The sequence below is a fragment of the Podarcis cretensis genome (assembly GCF_951804945.1).
Source record: "Podarcis cretensis genome assembly, chromosome: 17".
Taxonomy (NCBI): domain Eukaryota; kingdom Metazoa; phylum Chordata; class Lepidosauria; order Squamata; family Lacertidae; genus Podarcis; species Podarcis cretensis.
In genome coordinates, this window is record NC_137187.1 from 32,785,022 (window position 1) to 32,803,166 (window position 18,145).

At 43.8% G+C, this 18,145-nt stretch overlaps 1 pseudogene across 1 annotated transcript; it reads left to right on the forward strand.

The window, feature by feature from the left end:
- The first annotated feature begins 16,032 nt into the window (after positions 1 to 16,032).
- LOC307206108 (TATA box-binding protein-like 1 pseudogene) lies at positions 16,033 to 16,681 on the forward strand (annotated as a pseudogene). Its single transcript has one exon. The product of its transcript is annotated as a TATA box-binding protein-like 1 pseudogene (transcript).
- Positions 16,682 to 18,145: the final 1,464 nt, after the last annotated feature.

The following is an 18,145-nucleotide window of genomic DNA, read 5'->3' on the forward strand; positions in this document are numbered from 1 at the left end:
CCCCATTCACATCTTTCTTTAAAATAAACCAGTCATTTACTACTTCCCTTCTTCCCCTTCCCTGGTTCCTTTAATTTTCCCACCTATCCCACATATTCTTGGCTATCCATCTAACTCCCTCATTCCTTTATGATTCCTTTGTTATGTGTTATAACTGTTGAATTTAAATCGACCTTACAAACGTTTTCACGTGTTTACAGTTGTTTTCCAGATACTCCACAAAAATATTTTTCCATTCCTCTTTATATATATATATATTTTTTAATAATTTTTATTGATTTCCAAATTTTAACATACACAAAAACAACAACATAAAAACAAACACAAAAAATCATATTTTCTTTACCTTATTTCCATAAACCTCTTTTCCCGGACTTCCCCATACCTTCCCCTTTTTGCATCCTTAATTTTAAACAATTGTTCAACAACCCTTTTTAGCCAATTAAATGTAAGTTCATTCTCCTTTTCAATTCCACCCTAAAATCAAACACAATTTACTGCTGCAATTCTGCGTCCTCCTTTCCCTCAGCATTTTAGCACTCCTCAATTTTATAATAATTCTTGAGATACGTCTTAAACTTCTTCCAGTCTTCTTCCACAGTCTCTTTCTCTTGGTCGCGGATTCTGCCAGTCATTTCTGCCAGTCCCATAAAGTCAATCACTTTCGCCTGCCATTCCTCCAGCGTGGGTAGCTCTTGTGTCTTCCAATACTTTGCTAGGAGAATCCTTGCTGCCGTAGTAGCGTACAAAAAGAAATTCTTATCCTTCTTCGGCACCAACTGGCCGACCATACCCAAGAGAAATGCCTCTGGTTTCTTGTTAAAGGTGCACTTAAGCACTTTCTTAATCTCGTTATAAATCATTTCCCAGAAGGCCTTAATCTTTGGGCAGGTCCACCAAAGGTGGAAAAAGGTACCTTCAGTCTCTTTACATTTCCAACATTTGTTATTGGGCAAATGGTAAATCTTCGCAAGCTTGACTGGGGTCATGTACCACCTGTAAATCATTTTCATAATGTTTTCTCGTAAGGCATTACATGCCGTAAATTTAATACCTGTGGTCCATAACTGCTCCCAGTCAGCAAACATAATGTCATGACCTATATCCTGTGCCCATTTAACCATAGCTGGCTTCACTGTCTCATCTATTGTATTCCACTTCAACAGCAAGTTATACATTCTTGATAAATTCTTAGTATTGGGTTCTAACAGTTCTGTTTCTAGTTTCGATTTCTCCACCTGGAAACCAATTTTCCTGTCTTGTTTATAGGCCTCCATTATTTGAAAATAATGGAGCCAATCTCGTACCTTGGACTTTATTTTCTCATAACTTTGTAATTTAAATTCACCACCTTCTTGTTCTAAAATTTCAGAATATTTCGGCCAATTAGTTCTCATATTAAGTTTCTTTACCTCCTTGGCCTCCATAGGTGAGAGCCACCTGGGAGTTTTATTTTCCAATAAATCTTTGTACCGTATCCAAACATTATATAGTGCTTTCCTGACAATGTGATTTTTAAAACCCTTATACACTTTAACCTTGTCATACCAGATATATGCATGCCAACCAAAGTTATTATCAAATCCTTCCAAATCTAGAATGTCTGCGTTTTCAAGAAGTAGCCAATCTTTTAACCAGCAGAAAGCTGCCAATTCATAGTAGAGTCTTAAGTCCGGCAGGGCAAACCCCCCTCTTTCTTTAGAATCGGTAAGTATCTTAAACTTAATTCTGGGCTTTTTGCCCTGCCAGACAAATTTAGATATATCTTTCTGCCACTTCTTGAAACAGTCCAGTTTATCAACAATTTGTAATGTCTGAAACAAAAATAACATTCTAGGCAATACATTCATTTTGATTACTGCGATTCGACCTAACAAGGAAAGCTTCAGGTTTGACCATATTTCTAAATCTTTCTTTATCTCAGTCCAGCACTTATCATAGTTATCCTTAAATAAGTTTACATTCTTAGATGTCATGTTAATCCCCAGGTATTTTACACTCTTTGCCACCACTAACCCAGTTTCCTCTTGGAATCTCTCTCTTTCAACATTTGTTAAGTTTTTTCCCAGTACCTTGGTTTTTTGTTTGTTCAACTTAAATCCTGCGACCTGGCCGAATACTTGAATTAGTTCTAGAGCTCTTTTGGTACTAGTGTCTGGCTCTTGCAAGGTCAATACTAAGTCATCTGCAAAGGCCTTCAATTTGTAGTGTCTGGCTCCGACCTGAATCCCTTTTACCAGCTGGTCCCCCCTAATCATATTTAGCAGAACCTCCAGGACCGATATAAAAAGTAATGGGGATATTGGGCACCCCTGACGTGTCCCTTTTTCTATAGGTAATTCATCCATAACCACATTATTTACAATTAACTTTGCCTTTTGCTCAGAATAAATTGCACTTATACCATTTTCAAACCTTTGACCTACCCCCATCCCATGGAGATTCTTTTTCATAAATTTCCAAGATATATTGTCGAAGGCTTTCTCCGCGTCCACAAAAATTAAAACTGCCTTTGTATTAATGTTCACTGTCAACATTTCTATAATGTCAATTATATTCCTTACATTAGTAGATATATGCCTACCCGGGAGAAAGCCTGTCTGATCTTTATGGATCTCCTCCACCAACACCTTCTTTAATCTTTTTGCCAAAATGTCTGCAAAAATTTTATAATCCACATTAAGTAGTGATATAGGGCGGTAGTTCTTGATCTGTTTTTTATCAACCTCAGTCTTTGGTATAAGTGTGATGAAGGCTTCTTTCCACGTCTCAGGTGCCCTTTTCCCCTCTAATATCTCGTTACAAACCTCCTTAAGTGGCTGTATTATCCAGTCTTTCAAAGCTTTGTAGTATCTGGAGGTTAATCCATCTGGCCCTGGAGATTTCCCCAATTGCATATTTTGAATGGCACCCTCAATTTCTTGTTCAGTTATTTTCTCATTTAAAAACAACATACTTTGTTGCGAAATTTTTTGTAATCCATGTTTCTTGAGAAATTCTTCCATTTCTCTTTCATTTTCCGGCCCTTGTGCGTACAGTCTTCTGAAATAACTCTGAAAGCAATTGCTGATCTCATTTGGTTTAGAAATGTTCTTTCCGTCTACCTCCAAACTTGTGACTGTGTTCAATTTCTGTCTCTTCTTCAATTGCCATGATAGGAGTTTTCCACATTTATCTGCCGATTCGAATGTCTTTTGTCTCATTCGTTTAATTTTCCATTCAATCTCCTGATTCATCACTTCCATATATTGCTTCTGATACAGTTTAATTTCTCTCAAGATCTCATGTGACTTTGGGTTAGATCTCAATTTCTTTTCACTATCTTTTATCTTTTCCAAAATTTTATCTTTCTTCTCCTGCTGTTTCCTCCTTTTCAAGGAATTCTGCTATATCAGGAAACCCCTCATCACGGCCTTGCTTGCGTCCCAGATCACTCGTTTCTCCACTTCTGTCCTCAGATTTATCTCAAAGTAGTCCTTCAAAGTCTTTTGGGCCTTTTGGTACACCTCTGGATCTCTGAATAAGGTGTCATTCATTCTCCATCTGAAGGAACCAGCTGTTGTTATTTTCATTTCCATCTTTACCGCATTATGGTTGGAGCATGTCTTTGGGCAGATTTCCACTTTCTTTATCTTTGGAGCCATTCCACTAGTAATCCATATTTGATCTATTCTTGTCCAGGTCATCTGTGATTCTGAAAAGAATGTTCCCTCCCTCTCGAGAGGATTTCTTGTTCTCCAAATGTCAATCAGGTCCAAGTTGTCAGTCATTTCAAAGAAAGTCTTAGGTAATCTCCCGTCCTTGGAGATCACCTGTCTTTGTGCTTTGTCCATATTTGTAGAGACGACACCATTCATATCGCCTAAAAGGATCACCTTATAATCCAAATAGTCCATTAATGTCTCGTGCAATTTCTTGTAAAATTCTGCCTTCCCTTCATTCGGTGCATAAATTCCAAATATCAGAATTTTTTCTCCTTGAATCTGTATCTCAATTGCCAAAATTCTACCCTGTTCATCTTTGAAGATCTGTTTTGGAGCCAGTTTCTCTTTTGCATAGATCACCACTCCTCTTTTCTTGACTTTATCTGATGAAATAAATTCTTGTCCCAATCTTTTATTTATAAGTAAACTTCTCTGTGCCCTTGTCACGTGGGTTTCTTGTAAACAAATCAGATCCAATTGTTCTCTTTTCAAAATGTGGAAAACCTCACGCCTTTTTCTGGGAAGGTTCAGTCCATTACAGTTCCAAGTTAAGAATCTCAGAGACATTGTTAATTAATTGCCTCCAACTGCACCCTGCAGCTGTTCTTCGTCCGTTGGTGATTTAAGTCCAAATGTCAAGTTCCCCAAATCTGTATCCGAGGTTGAGTTTAAAACCCCTTTCACCAAGTCCTCTCCGTACTTGTGCAGAAATTGTTCTTTATCTTGTACTGTTCTTATCTTGACTTTCTTTCCTCTAAAATTAAAAGACAGACCCTGTGGAAATTCCCACCTGAAAGGTATGTTGTTCTTCTTCAGCAGGTCCACCAAAGTCTTGAACTCAGTTCTCACCTCCAGAATGTATTTTGGGATATCCCTGTAGATTTGCACAGAGACGTTTTGAATCTGAAGTGTTTTCTAGTAATGCAAACTTAGTATCTTGTCTCTTTCCTCTTTGGATCTCAATGTTATCAGGCAGTCCCTTGGAATCTTCCTGCCTTGCCTTCTGCCCAGTCTGAAGGCAGTTGTTATCTCAAATTCTGTTCCCTCTAGGTTTTCCTGCCAAAAGTCTGAAATTTCTTTTGTGAGAAAGTCCACTAGGTTGTCCCCTTCACTTTCTGGAACCAGCCTGAGTCTTAAGTTCTTCTCCTTACGCTGCATGTCCCATAAAGACAGGGTCGCCTCATGTTGGTCAAGCCTCCTGCAGACCGGTACTAAATTTTCCTGTGTAGATTCCGCAGTGGATTTAGCTTCTTCTGCAATCTTCCTTATTGTGGCGTTTTCCTCAACCAATTTGTGAATAATCTGTGTGTTAGATGTCACACTCTTGGTGTTCAAGTCTAATTTTGCCGTTAAATCTGCCAGTTGCTTAGTATTTTCTGTACTCTGTTTATTCAATTTTTCTAAAGATTCATTTATTTTCAGTAATGCCTGCGTCACTGACTCCATGAATGCACTTGTTCCTTTTTCCTGTCCGCCTGGACCTGTTGGCAATAGTCCTGATAAAGAGCCCCTTTTCTTTTGTGCTGCCTTAGACTTAGATCTTGTTGCTATCTCATCTGCAGGGCCACTCATGTCCCAAGGTCGTTCTCACAGGAACAGGTTTTGAATGGAAAAATCCAGTGACTTTGTTTTTAACAGTCAGTGTTGCAACTGTTGCCTTCAGCCCTCTAGAGGGAGCCAAGATGTTCAATAAAACGAGGAAACAATGAGTCCAAAAACCCTCAGAGGGAAAAAGTTGCTAAAAACATCTCTCAGTCTTTTTAGTTGCAACCATATTATTTCTACAAAGTCTCAATAAATTGTGTCTAATAAAGTCCCCACTTTGCAACACATCTGACAGTTCCCTGTCAAAGTGCTTCACCCAGGCAGTCCGTTCCCAGAGTCAGAGTCTGCAGTAAATTGTCCCTTTAAAACTTTTCCCACAGGTTTCCTTTCTTCTTCTCCCCCCCCCCCCTGTTCCTGCTTACTAGGGGGGGGGGACTTAAGCTCAATGCTAGGGTTAGTCCTTTTAAAAATTTATCCTTAAATATATCAATTACAGCTTGCTGGATCCATTGCTTTAGCAGTCATGCAATCTGGGGAAGGCAGACTTCCTTTATTTACCGTCCCCACTTTCGGCCGAATTTTTAAGGGATTTAATTTAAAGTCCTGATAAGGTTGCCAATCCTACTCACGGGAGTCTCTTTCAGTCCAAATTTCAGGAAGGAATCGGCGCTCTCTGTTAATGGCGATGCGACTTCACTCCACGGGCTGGGTAGCGACTCTCAGCTCTGCGCACCCTCGATGCTCCTCCGGAGCCTTTAAAAAGGCTCTTTTGCAGTAAAAGGGGGCGCAAACGATGCCCACCGAGTCTCCTTGTTCACAGGCTTCCGCGCCTGTGATTTTAGGGGTCCCCGCTTCGCCGTAGCGGTCAGACCCGAACTCATGGAGCAGCTCCCTCTCCGGAGATCGGAGAGCAAGCCGCCATTAGCGTTGGCGCCAACCAGAAGTCCCTTTTGCGGTCCCATTCCTCTTTATATACTTGATCTTCTTGTTCTCTTATTTTACTTGTTAGACCCGCTAACGCTGCATATTCTGTCATTTTTAATTGCCAGTCCTTCTTATTCACTCACCTGCCAATTTCTGGGCTAACAAAATCCTAGATGCTGTAAGGAGGCAAACATTTTGGCTTGCCAAGTAGCACACTTCGCTAGAGATGTCTTGACCCACCTACGCCCCTCCCCCAGGCCAATTTTCTTTCTTCATTTATTTATTTATTTATACTTTTCAAGTTTGTACATTTCACTAATTTTATACATTTCGCTAATTTTGCAATCATTTTGACATTTCAAAACTTGACTTCCTTCCCCCTCTTTCTGCGGTTCCTTAAATTTGTTCTTAATATCTTCTGCATATCCAAATTAACTTAATTTGCTCATTTACTCATCTTCTTTAAATATATATACTCTTATGTAACTGCAGGTCATTACAGTAAACCTGCCAGTATTTTTATCTGTTAATGATTTATCTGTAAATATTCAAAAAAACGTTTCTATTTTTTTATTTTAAAAAAATGTTATCTTGATTTCTTATTCTTCCAGTAAGTTTCGCCATTTCTGCATATTCCATATTTTTTTCAGAGTCAATTTTGGGGCTGTGCGGGGAGTAGCTTTGCAAGTGGAAGCAGCTGCTCAGGGCTTCCCTAAGCTGAGTCCCATCCCTGTGCTGAATTGACGTAGGCTATAAGCTAAAAAAGCTATAGCTTAGGGCCCCACTCTCTTGGGGGGGGCAAAAAATTTAAAGGGAAGAAACCTGGATGTACATTTCCAAAATATAAGATAAAAATCAAATAGAACCTACATACAGCAACAGTGTTGTGTGTTGTGTAGGCTCCTATGATGGAAGTCATGGGCCCCGCCTGCTAGCCTACTCCCTAAAATATCACTGGTTTGCTCATTTCTATATACAGAGTGCCTACATTCTGCGTGGACTGGTTGCATGGTAAGAAGAAGAAGAAGAAGAAGAAGAAGAAGAAGAAGAAGAAGAAGAAGAATAGTAGTAGTAGTAGTAGTAGTTTGGACTTGATACCTCGCTTTTCATTCCCCTTAAGGAGTTTCAAAGCAGCTAACAATCTCCTTCCCCTTCTTCCCCCACAGCAAACACCCTGTGAGGTGAGTGAGGCTGAGAGACTTCAGAGAAGTGTGACTAGCCCAAGGTCACCCAGCAGCTCCATGTGGAGGAGCAGGGAAGCAAACCCAGTTCACCAGATAACGAGTCCACTGCTCTTAACCACTACACCACACTGGCTTTCATGTGCAACATGTGCAAATGGTTTTAGATACCAATTAGGTCCATAAATTACCATATAGCATATATTCAACACAAAAAGCAACAACAATTTGTTGTTGACAAAGACAGCTGGACATTTAAAGGGCCCCATTACCTTCAGTAGCTGAGGGCCTCATCACTGGCCCTGTCCCACCCACTGAGTCATTCTGTCGGATTGCCCTGTGAGGTCTTTGCAGGTTTCCCCCTCAATCTCTGCCATTCCCCAACCCTACCCATTACTGCCCTAGATATGGAACGGACTTTGGAGACCAACAAGTCCAACTCTCTGCCAGCTAGGATGCAATGAAGGCATCCCTGACAGACGGCCATCTAGCTTCTACTAGAATACCTCTAGGGAAGGAGAGCCTGTCCAATCTACTGTCAGAAGGTGGGGCGCGGGTGTCGCTGTGGTCCAAACCACTGAGCCTCTTGGGCTTGCCAATCAGAAGGTCGGCGGTTCAAATCCCCACAATGAGGTGATCTCCCGTTGCTCTGTCCCAGCTCCCGCCATTCTAGCAGTTCAAAAGCACACCAGTGCAAGTAGATAAATAGGTACAGCTGCGGCGGGAAGGTAAATGGCATTTCCGTGCACTCTGGTTTCCGTCGCGGTGTTCTGTTGCGCCGGAAGTGGTTTAGTCCTGCTGACCACATGACCCAGAAAGCTGTCTGTGGACAAAAGCTGGCTCTCTTGGCCTGAAAGCGAGATGATACCTTGCCATAGTCACCTTTGAGTGGACTTAACCATCCAGGGGTCCTTTAGCTTTACTGTCAGAAGACTCTTGTGGTTGGGCAGTTTCTCATAATGTTTGGCCAGATTCTGCCTCCTGACAATTCCAGCCCTCTGGCTCAAGACCCACTCTCTGCAGCAATGGAGAACAAGTCCACTCCATCTTTTTGTACACTCTGGTTTCTGTCACGGTGTCCTGTTGCACCAGAAGCATTTTAGTCCTGCTGGCCGCATGACCTGGAAAGCTGTTTGCGGACAAACGCCTCCTCCCTTGGCCTGAAAATGAGATGAGTGCCACACCCCACAATACCCTTGAGCAACCGTATGTTGGAAGTATTGTGCAAAATAAAAATGACCATCCAGACCTAGCTGCTTGGTATGAGGAGTCCGGGGCAAACATCAGGTCAGTAGTGGAGAAGTGTCCTGGTAGTGCCCAAAAGTGTCCTGTGGTAACACCAGACCTTTTGTGTATGTGTGTGTGGTTGTGGGACAGGGGGAGGAATATCCTCTTAGCAATGGAAGAATCTTCCTCATCCCAAAATACCCACTACAGTGGTACTTGGGTTACAGACGCTTCAGGTTACAGACTCTGCTAACCCAGAAATAGTACCTCGGGTTAAGAACTTTGCTTCAGGATAAGAACAGAAATCACACGGTGGCGGCGCAACGGCAGCGGGAGGCCCCATTAGCTAAAGTGGTACCTCAGGTTAAGAACAGTTTCAGGTTAAGAACGGACCTCAAGAACGAATTAAGTTCTTAACCTGAGGTACCACTTTAGCTAATGGGGCCTCCCGCTGCCGTTGCGCTGCCACCGTGTGATTTCTGTTCTTATCCTGAAGCAAAGTACTGTAGTCCCCTGACTCCTTTTCTTCAATTCACCCTCACAGAAAAAGTCACTTTAAAAAGTAACACACACACACACACGCAGAGAGAGAGAGAGAGAGAGAGTCCTGAGGAACGTGGCAACGATTGGGGAACAGGGCATTTTATCTCCTTTTTAATGGCATTGAAATGAGCCAGACAGACATCCTTGTGTACCCCAGGGGAGATGATGCCGAGGGGGGGGGGTTCCCCTGGCATTTGGGGAATGTGAACAAGCCCCTGGGTTGCAGCTGCTCTAGGAGTCTTTGTAGCAGCAGAATCCTGGAACCATAAAACCGTGTCCTCAAACCAAGGCAGGCATATGTTTAGTTTTGTGTTGGTAAACACAAGCTGAACTCTGAACGCAAACAGAGGGCAGGTTGAGAATGGCCTGTGGAAGCAAGATCCCTTTCTCCTCAGACAAATGACCCGGGTGGGAAACAAATAGATTCGATGCCGGTGGTGGAATACTAATCCCCCAGACATCAGCCGAGCTCTGCAACGTTCCCCTGGTGCAAAAGCAAGCTTGGCAGCAACACCTAGAATGGCTTGCAGCAGCAGCTATACATATAGAATAATCGCAAACTCAGAAGATGTGCAGATCTTTGCAGAGCCAAAAAAGCACCACCCGTTCCACATGCAAGTAGGAAATATCACCTGGCATGATGGGGGAAACCCAAGATTTGCAGATGTTCAAAAATATTTTGGGGGGCAAAAGCTACATAGCACTTGCCCCTCACCTCCCATTGGCTCCCCCAGCCAGCCAGCCAGCCACAATTGGTTTAAAAGCTGCTCTGCCATCTTTTTTTAACTTAAGTGGCAGCAGTTTAGGTCCATCCTTCTGTACATGCCCTTGTCTCAAAATGTTTCCCAGCGGCTAACCTCGTCCACATATTGACACTGCTCAGCTGTGGAACTGGCAGCATTTCAGAAAAAAAGCTACCTTGGACATTTCTGGCTTTCAGCCTCCTAAATAGCGACCTAAATCTTGCTTCAAGGACTTCACGCAACTCTATTTCCCCACATCAGGGGTGTCAACAAGAAACACAGACACTCACTTATAACTACATCACAACCCAGCAAACACCTGCACTCTCTTGAAAAGGGAGCCGTTGCTGTACACCAAAAGGCTCATTTAATTTTCCACTGCATTGTACCAAATGGGAATTGAGGAAAAGGTGAATCTGAAGAGAAACCAGAGTATTGAACGGGAATCAAGTAACTAACCGAGTCTAATGTGCCACTGAATCTAATGAGCACCTGAATTTTCAGAACCTTGAACCTTGTTGGTTGAATTTTCAGAACCTTCAGAACCTTGTTGGTGAATGCAAATGTGCCATCAAATCTAATGTGCACCTTAATTTTCACAACGTAATTTGGCCAAAAATGGTGAGCATTAGATTCGAGTAAATAAAGTCAGTTAGATTTCAGTTGGGTCAGCTTCTGAATATGATGACCTAGACCCAACCCAATAATTTGAAGCGGCAGTTTAATATCATCAAGCAGTAGCAATAGTAGGTGTTTGCTGCAGCATAAGAAAGACCCCTAACTGCACCTGGAGAAATTAATATTTGGTTTGCTGCTGAGGAGCATTGCCTAATGTGATTAGCTCAGTGTGGTTGCCAGGATTTAAATGTTATTTCACCACTCTTGCACCTTTGCCATTAAGAGCAACATGAAAGGGAAAACGTAGCAGGTGAAACTTTCTCCATCAAATCATCTCCCTGCCAACAACAACATACTTGCTGGATGAGGAGAGGATTGTGCACTCCTCCCCAACCTGGTGTCCTCAAGATGCTCTGAACTTTCATCATCCCTGACCATTGGGCTGAAACATCAAGAGAAGAGAAGCTTGGGAGAGGCTAACCTAGTTGTGTGGAATGCAAATACATGCCAGATTCACTCTCCTTTTACACTGACATGGTATAAATCAACTTATGCTGCTATCACTGGTACATGGGCAGAGTTTCGGCGTGTCAGGGCACACCTGAAATCCTACGATCACTCAGAAATTGCTCCTGTCTCTGAAATTGGCATAATGTTATTCCTGCAATTAATCAATTAATTTTATAGCACATGCCTCAATAATACTCCCACAGCTACAGACAGAACCAACAGTTCTCCAATCAACCCAGGAGGGAGAGGGGGATTGACAGTTAACGAAACACCGTGGGACCACCCTCCCCGCTTGGGGTGCGGTTGGTTGGGTTTTATCTTCTAGGGATACTTACCCTATCAAACCTTCACCTCTTCCCCATACCATTTTGACCCAGGAGTCCTGGCCCAGGGATGACTTGTTAATGAGGGGATGTTACCCCTCTATTGGAGAGGCTAGTATGGGGTCTGGGATTCCCACTATCGAGGGGCTAGGGAGGAATGGCGGTGGGGCTAGATATCACTATCGGTGAAGGGTTTTGAGATGCAGTGATGCTCAAACCCCTTCCAATCTACGCCCCATCCCAAGGGACGAGAGTAGGGCAAGCAGGGATTACCCACCTCCGTCATTGGTGCTGTGCAATGCCAGGTCCATAGGCAACAAAACCACCAGCATTACACTTTCCATTGTTAAGTTTGGAATAGAATAGTTGCTTTGGAAGACGATAATCAGGCATCTACACAACATAACCAGTCCAACAAAGCTGATGTTGAAGAATCACTGCAAGCTGTCGGGAATCTCTTACTCCTAGCAGGGTCACCCAAGGCGTTAAGATCAAAGGGAAGGAGCTAGACAAAGAATGATCCAAGAAGTCCTCAACTGCAGAACAGGCGGATGAAAACAATGTTGCAATTATAGCAAAAGCAGCACCTGGCAGGATTTTGCCTTCTTTGCAACTCTTACAGGTGCAAGAGACTCCAGCTCTTGTGATGAATTTTCTATTGAGCAGTAGAGGCCATACTGTGTGGGACTAGTCCTGTAAGACATGCCAAATAAGGATCAGCATATGAGTTCATAACTTTCTTTAGGAATCTCTTCGCTAGGCCATTCTCAACAAGTTCATTGGATTTTGTAGATCCCTTGGTCTGGATGTTTTGTGGATAGAGCCATCTAGCTCTGCAAATCCTTGGAACTTGCAGCCATCAAACTGATGTGTATTATCTGATTGTACTACGGCAGGCATGCCATGTTGAGCAAATACTGATGCAATGAGGGTGATTAATTAAACGGCTGTCATGTTGTCCAGTTGAGCTGTAAAACCTATTTTGAAGCTACGGAGCACAGCTATGGAATAGCTCTGTTCTCCTCCTCCGCATGTTCTGTTGATGTAAAGATTAGCTCCCTGCCGCCACATTCTATATGAATGGGGCAAGCATGTATTTCATGTATTGCCCTGCCTATTCAGTTTGGCCCAAGGTCAAAAGGAAGAGAATGCCATTAAAAAGAAGAGCTAATGCTCAGAGGTGGACAGCTGCACTCCTGCAGTTGGCTCTCCCATCCTATTATTGCAATTATAGAGAAAGCAGCACCTGGCAGGATTATCCCTTCTATGCAACTCTTAAAGGTGCAAGAGACTCCAGCTCCTTGAACCTAGCAGGTCTATGCCCTCTTGCTATTTTGGTCACAAAATTAACCCAGTTCCTTTTTCCTGGGCAGTGCATTTCATTCCGTCCCTGTGTGAGAGGTTTTGTCCCAGCCATAGTTCTGTCTTGGACCTTTCTTTTCTTTTCTTTTCTTTTCTTTTCTTTTCTTTTCTTTTCTTTTCTTTTCTTTCCTATAGAATTTTTATTTAATTTTCTGTTTTACCATTTAAAATACTCATTTTTACATCCTTAAAATATCAATGACCCCCTTCTTCTCTTTCCATGGTTCATTTTGCATATCATAAATCTCTGCATATTTTACCAAAACTAAACCATTCAGTATTCCATTATTGCATCCATTGAAACTTATTTAGACTGTTGAATTGATCTCAATGCTGCCAACGTTTCCAGGCGTACACAGTCCCCCCCCCATATATTCAATAAATGTCTTCCAATCTTCTTTAAACGGATGTTCTTCTTGTTCTCTTATTCTATATGTTAATTCTACAAGCTGCGCATATTCTGTCAGCTTAAGTTGCCATTCTTCTTCTATAGTTGGGACCTCGCTCATTTTCCATTTTGGGGCTAACAAAACACGGGCTGCAGTAGCGGCATACATAAATAACCTTTTTTGACACCTGGGAATTTCCGTCTGAATTATCCCCAACAGAAAGGCCTCTGGTTTTTTGTTTTGTTTTTTTGGTTCTGCCTTGAACCTTGCTTTCTTAATGCCTCCACTGCCCTAGTACAGCTCTACATGTGACATATTCCAGCATGGGAAATTGCTGGACCATGGGCACTTTTCATTTTTAATAGCATGCACCAGCGGCGTAGCGTGGCTTGTCAACACCCGGGGCAAGGCAAGTAATTTGCGCCCCCTAACCCGGGGCAAGGCAAGTACAGTAATTTACTCTCCCAAGCAGCAGCAGCGAGGCTTCTCTTTCCCCCGCGCTCTCCCGGAGCTGCCTCTTTTCTTTCCTTTTTTCCCTTTCTCCAAGGCTTTTCGCTTTCTCTCCTTAATTGATTCCCCCTCCACACCGCGGCGATTCCTGGCTGCTTCCCCCCCCCCTTTCCCCTGTCTCTCCTCCTCGCTCTGCTTGCCTTGCCCTGCCCTGCCTGAGGGCACCCTGAGGAGACTCCGCTCTCCTTTTTGACCAGGCGAGGTGGAAAAAAGGGAGGAAAGTCTCTTCCTGCCCCCTCGCCAGACTCCCTGCCTGGCTTGGCTCACTACCCAGAAGGCCAGTGGAGAGAGAGCCGCAATTACCATAAAGCTCCTCTCCCTCTGCTTCGCCAAGCTGTCAAAGCCTGGCAGCAGTGGCAACGGCAGCAGCAGGCGCAGCCAGACCCCCGCCAGCCAGCCCGCCTGCCCGCTCGGCTTCCTCTCCTTTTTTGGCCCGCGGCAGAAGGCTTCGCTCTCCCCCTTCCGCGACCTCCTCGCCAAGCCGAGCGAGCGCGGGCTCCCTAACCCGTGGATTTTAGTAGGGGCAGAGAGCTGCTAGTGCGAGCGCGCCCCCCGCCCATGTTGCGCCCGGTGCGGCCGCCCCCCCCCCTGCACCCCCCACGCTACGCCACTGGCATGCACCACTTTGGAAAAAGTAAACATGGAATTTGATGTCACGCTATGCTGGCGCAAGCACATCAGCTTGGTAGACAGAAGGTCCTCCCCTTCCCTCACCCTGCGCTCTGTTCTGGGGCTCCTCCTGACCTCTCCAGGGCCAGTGGCAGGCGTGGTACATGAGGGGAAGAGGTGGGGAAGCCCCATAGTGCCTTGGGAAGCCCTTCCTCAGGACCTCCAAAGACAAGGTTTGTTAGATGCCTCCTTCCCCATTCTCATGCAAAGTTAATGCATAGGCAGGGTTGTGGGTGTCAGATTTCAGCCTTGAGATTATCTCTGCCCCTTTCACTTGACTATTAAAGCAGGAAGGGATGGTTTCTCATTCTCCAGCCCATTCTCTCTCTGCCGGTCGTTTGTTCTACTACTAAACATCTTCCAAGACAGCAATGTCCATTTACACCACAAAGAACTCATAACCCACCTACTTTCAGCAGCCAGAAGCATCATAGCCAGATACTGGAGAGACCTGTCAGGAGTAAGCATGGACCAATGGTACCAAATAGTATGGGAAACAGCCCTACTAGAAAAATTAACCAATAAACTGAAACTGACATGGGGACAAATAGAAGACACCTTCATCCCGGTATGGCTCCCCTTTATCACATACACAGCCCAACAAGACAATGACCAAAATCCACCACAAGCATACAAATCAATATGGCTAACCTGATCCAAAACACCCACCCACCCCACTCACACACGAAAACAAAGACCACCACAGCCAATCGCAAACAAACAACCACACCCTAGGCCAACCCCAACCTCCCTCACCACCAAAGGAACACAAGTGAATAGCAGAGAACCTGCACAAGTGACGCTGACACAAAACCCCACATATATTAAGTAAAATAGAAATATTGCCACCCCCACCCCCCTTTCCCCCTTTCCTTCCTAATGTCTCAACAAATGAAACTGATCTGTAAAAAATGTTACGGGGGGGGGGGGGGTTGATTGCACATACCTTTGTAAACCAAGAAAATCTTTAATACAAATAACAAAGAACAAACAGCAAAAAACCCCAAAAAACCAAAACCAAAATACAAAGCCCACACACCACGGAGCAGATTGGGGAGGCAAGCAAATGAAAAGGTCACACAGGAGAAGCTGCGATTTCTCCATCTCCTACTTCTGCAGTCATTTTGAAAGGACAAATAAAAATATCCAGAATGTAATCTGGTGGCTAAAAGCAGACTGTTCCATTTAAACAATGCATTCAATGGGAATAAACCTGGCGATAATATGGAAGGAACTCAATGTTACTCTGTCATTCTGCGGGCGCAAGCATTTTGGCTTGCCGTATGGAACAATCCTCTGCACCCCACAAGAGCCAACTTCAGGGGGTGGGGTGAGGTGGAGTGGGGAAGAGAGTGGAGGAAAGCCCCATTGCATAAGCAGAAATCCTTGAGCAGAGCTTCCATTGACAAAACTCATTGTGGCACCTGAGGTCAACCTCGAAATGATGCCTGACCGTCGTGCCAAGGTAGAAAGGGGGAGTGAATACAGTGGTACCTCAGGCTAAGAACTTAATTCTTTCTGGAGGCCCATTCTTAACCTGAAACTGTTCTTAACCTGAGGCACCACTTTAGCTAATGGGGCCTCCTGCTGCCGCCGTGCTGTGGCCGCACAATTTCTGTTCTCATTCTGAAGCAAAGTTCTTAACCAGAGGTACTATTTCTGGGTTAGCGGAGTCTGTAACCTGAAGCATATGTAACCCGAGGTACCACTGTACCTACATTGGGAAAAAGAGTAGGAAGAGGTGAGCTAGAGAAGGAGGCGGCGCCGGCGTGTTGAAACGGCAATGGTGACAAGTTGCACAGCAACTGGGCTGCACGGGAACATATAGGATTTCAGATGTGATCTTCATGGTGTCGTGCTAGAATCTTGAGGTTTTAATCTGAGTCACCCCAATGGATGCGGAGAGTGATGTTGCCTTGGACATTTTAATCACAAATGTAGTCAGAGTCTTCCAAACAAGATGTCATTGAAAGATTGCGTTAGAGGGAGCAAATGTAATATACAAGCGTGGTGTTGGGAAAGTATTAATGAAGCTTCGGAAACCAAGGATTACAGCAACAATTTGGTCCTCAGGAAAAGTAATTTGCACAGGAGCTAAAGTGAAGAAGAAGCTAAATTTGGTGCCAGACGATTAGCTTGTAGTCTGCAGAAACTAGGTTTCCAGGTGATTTTTACAGATTTTAAAGTTGTCAATGTTTTAGCAGTATGCAATATGCCCTTTGAAATCAGATTGCCGGAAATCACAAAAAGCAACAGACCCCATGCTAAAATCTCTCAGAGCTACTTTACAGTTTTTTTCAACAGGAAGTATCACAGTTACAGGGCCAAACGTAAAGGCTGTTGCCACTGCAGTGGAACAAATTTATCCATTTGTGTTTGAAATCAGAAAAGAAATTTTATAAGTTGCCACTTCACGATTAGGCAACCTAACCCAGCACCTTTTATAAGACTGGACTAATAGCAAAAGAAAGAAGGTGGGGAAGAAAAGGACAACTGGACCAACACAGCTGAGGGGGTACAAACTCTTGGCCACGGTGATAATCTCCAGGCCCCTTTGGATTTTATTTGGAACAGTGCTATATTGTAAAAACAAACGTTTACAAGATACGAAATTCCTGGTTTTTACAAGACATTCTTTTTTTTTTTTTACAAGACATTCTTGTCTTGTCTCTTTTACATTTTGAATTATGGTGCTGGAGGAGACTCTTGAGAGTCCCATGGACTGCAAGAAGATCAAACCTCTCCATTCTGAAGGAAATCAGCCCTGAGTGCTCACTGGAAGGACAGGTCGTGAAGCTGAGGCTCCAATACTTTGGCCACCTCATGAGAAGAGAAGACTCCCTGGAAAAGACCCTTATGTTGGGAAAGATGGAGGGCACAAGGGGAAGGGGACGACAGAGGACGAGATGGTTGGGCAGTGTTCTCAAAGCTACCAGCATGAGTTTGACCAAACTGTGGGAGGCAGTGGAAGACAGGAGTGCCTGGCGTGCTCTGGTCCAGGGGGTCACGAAGAGTCGGACACAGCTAAATGGCCAAACAACAACAACAACACAAGACATTCTATTTATTTCTGCAGTAATTTCTGTGTGTACATAAGCAGATTTGTCATGATATGCACTAAATCTGAAAACACTTCTATAGGTTGAGCTTGTGTTTTTATTTGTGAATATTCTTTACATTTTTGTACGCTGAATGTTGGGCACCAAAGAAGCTGTAGACATTACCCTTTTTCATCTGATAAAACGTGCACACATAAAAGTCTGCAAAACTTTTCTTTAAAAAAAAAAGGAGTGGAAGGCGGCCAGCATAACCTCCTTCTTGCCAAGGAACTGGTGTGCTGTTGAGGGGCATATCCGGCTTCCAAGAATTGCACTGTAGCCGTTGCTGCAACAATTCATTCCTCGGAGGCGGTGTGATCCTGTCTCCTGAGGTGAGCTGCCTTACTTTGCCTCAAGAGTGAACTGGCCCTGCGTGAATTTCACCCAAGGAATTGCAAATGCTATGTAATTGAGAAGACACCCGATCACAGGGGGATTTTCAAAAACCCCCACACAGTCTCACAATGAAATTGACAGGCCAGAGTTTGTAATGCTGAAAAATAATCAGTGATAACCTCCTCCAAAACAGCTGAAAAGACCAAAATGTTTAAGGCATGGAGGGCGTCCCTGTGGTTTCTCAATGCTGTTAGACTCCTCTTGACCACAACCAGCTATTATTTCATCTGTCCAGAAGTTCTTATCTCAACACACTTTCCTTGAATTCCCGGGCCTTGGACTCCGCTTTCTCTGCAAACATCGCAAATGTTTCAAGGGCAGATAAACAATTAAGCTCACCAAGGCTTTCTGTGATGCTGTGGCAGGTCAGGGATTGCGAGGCCCTTCAGATGGGTGTTGCGTA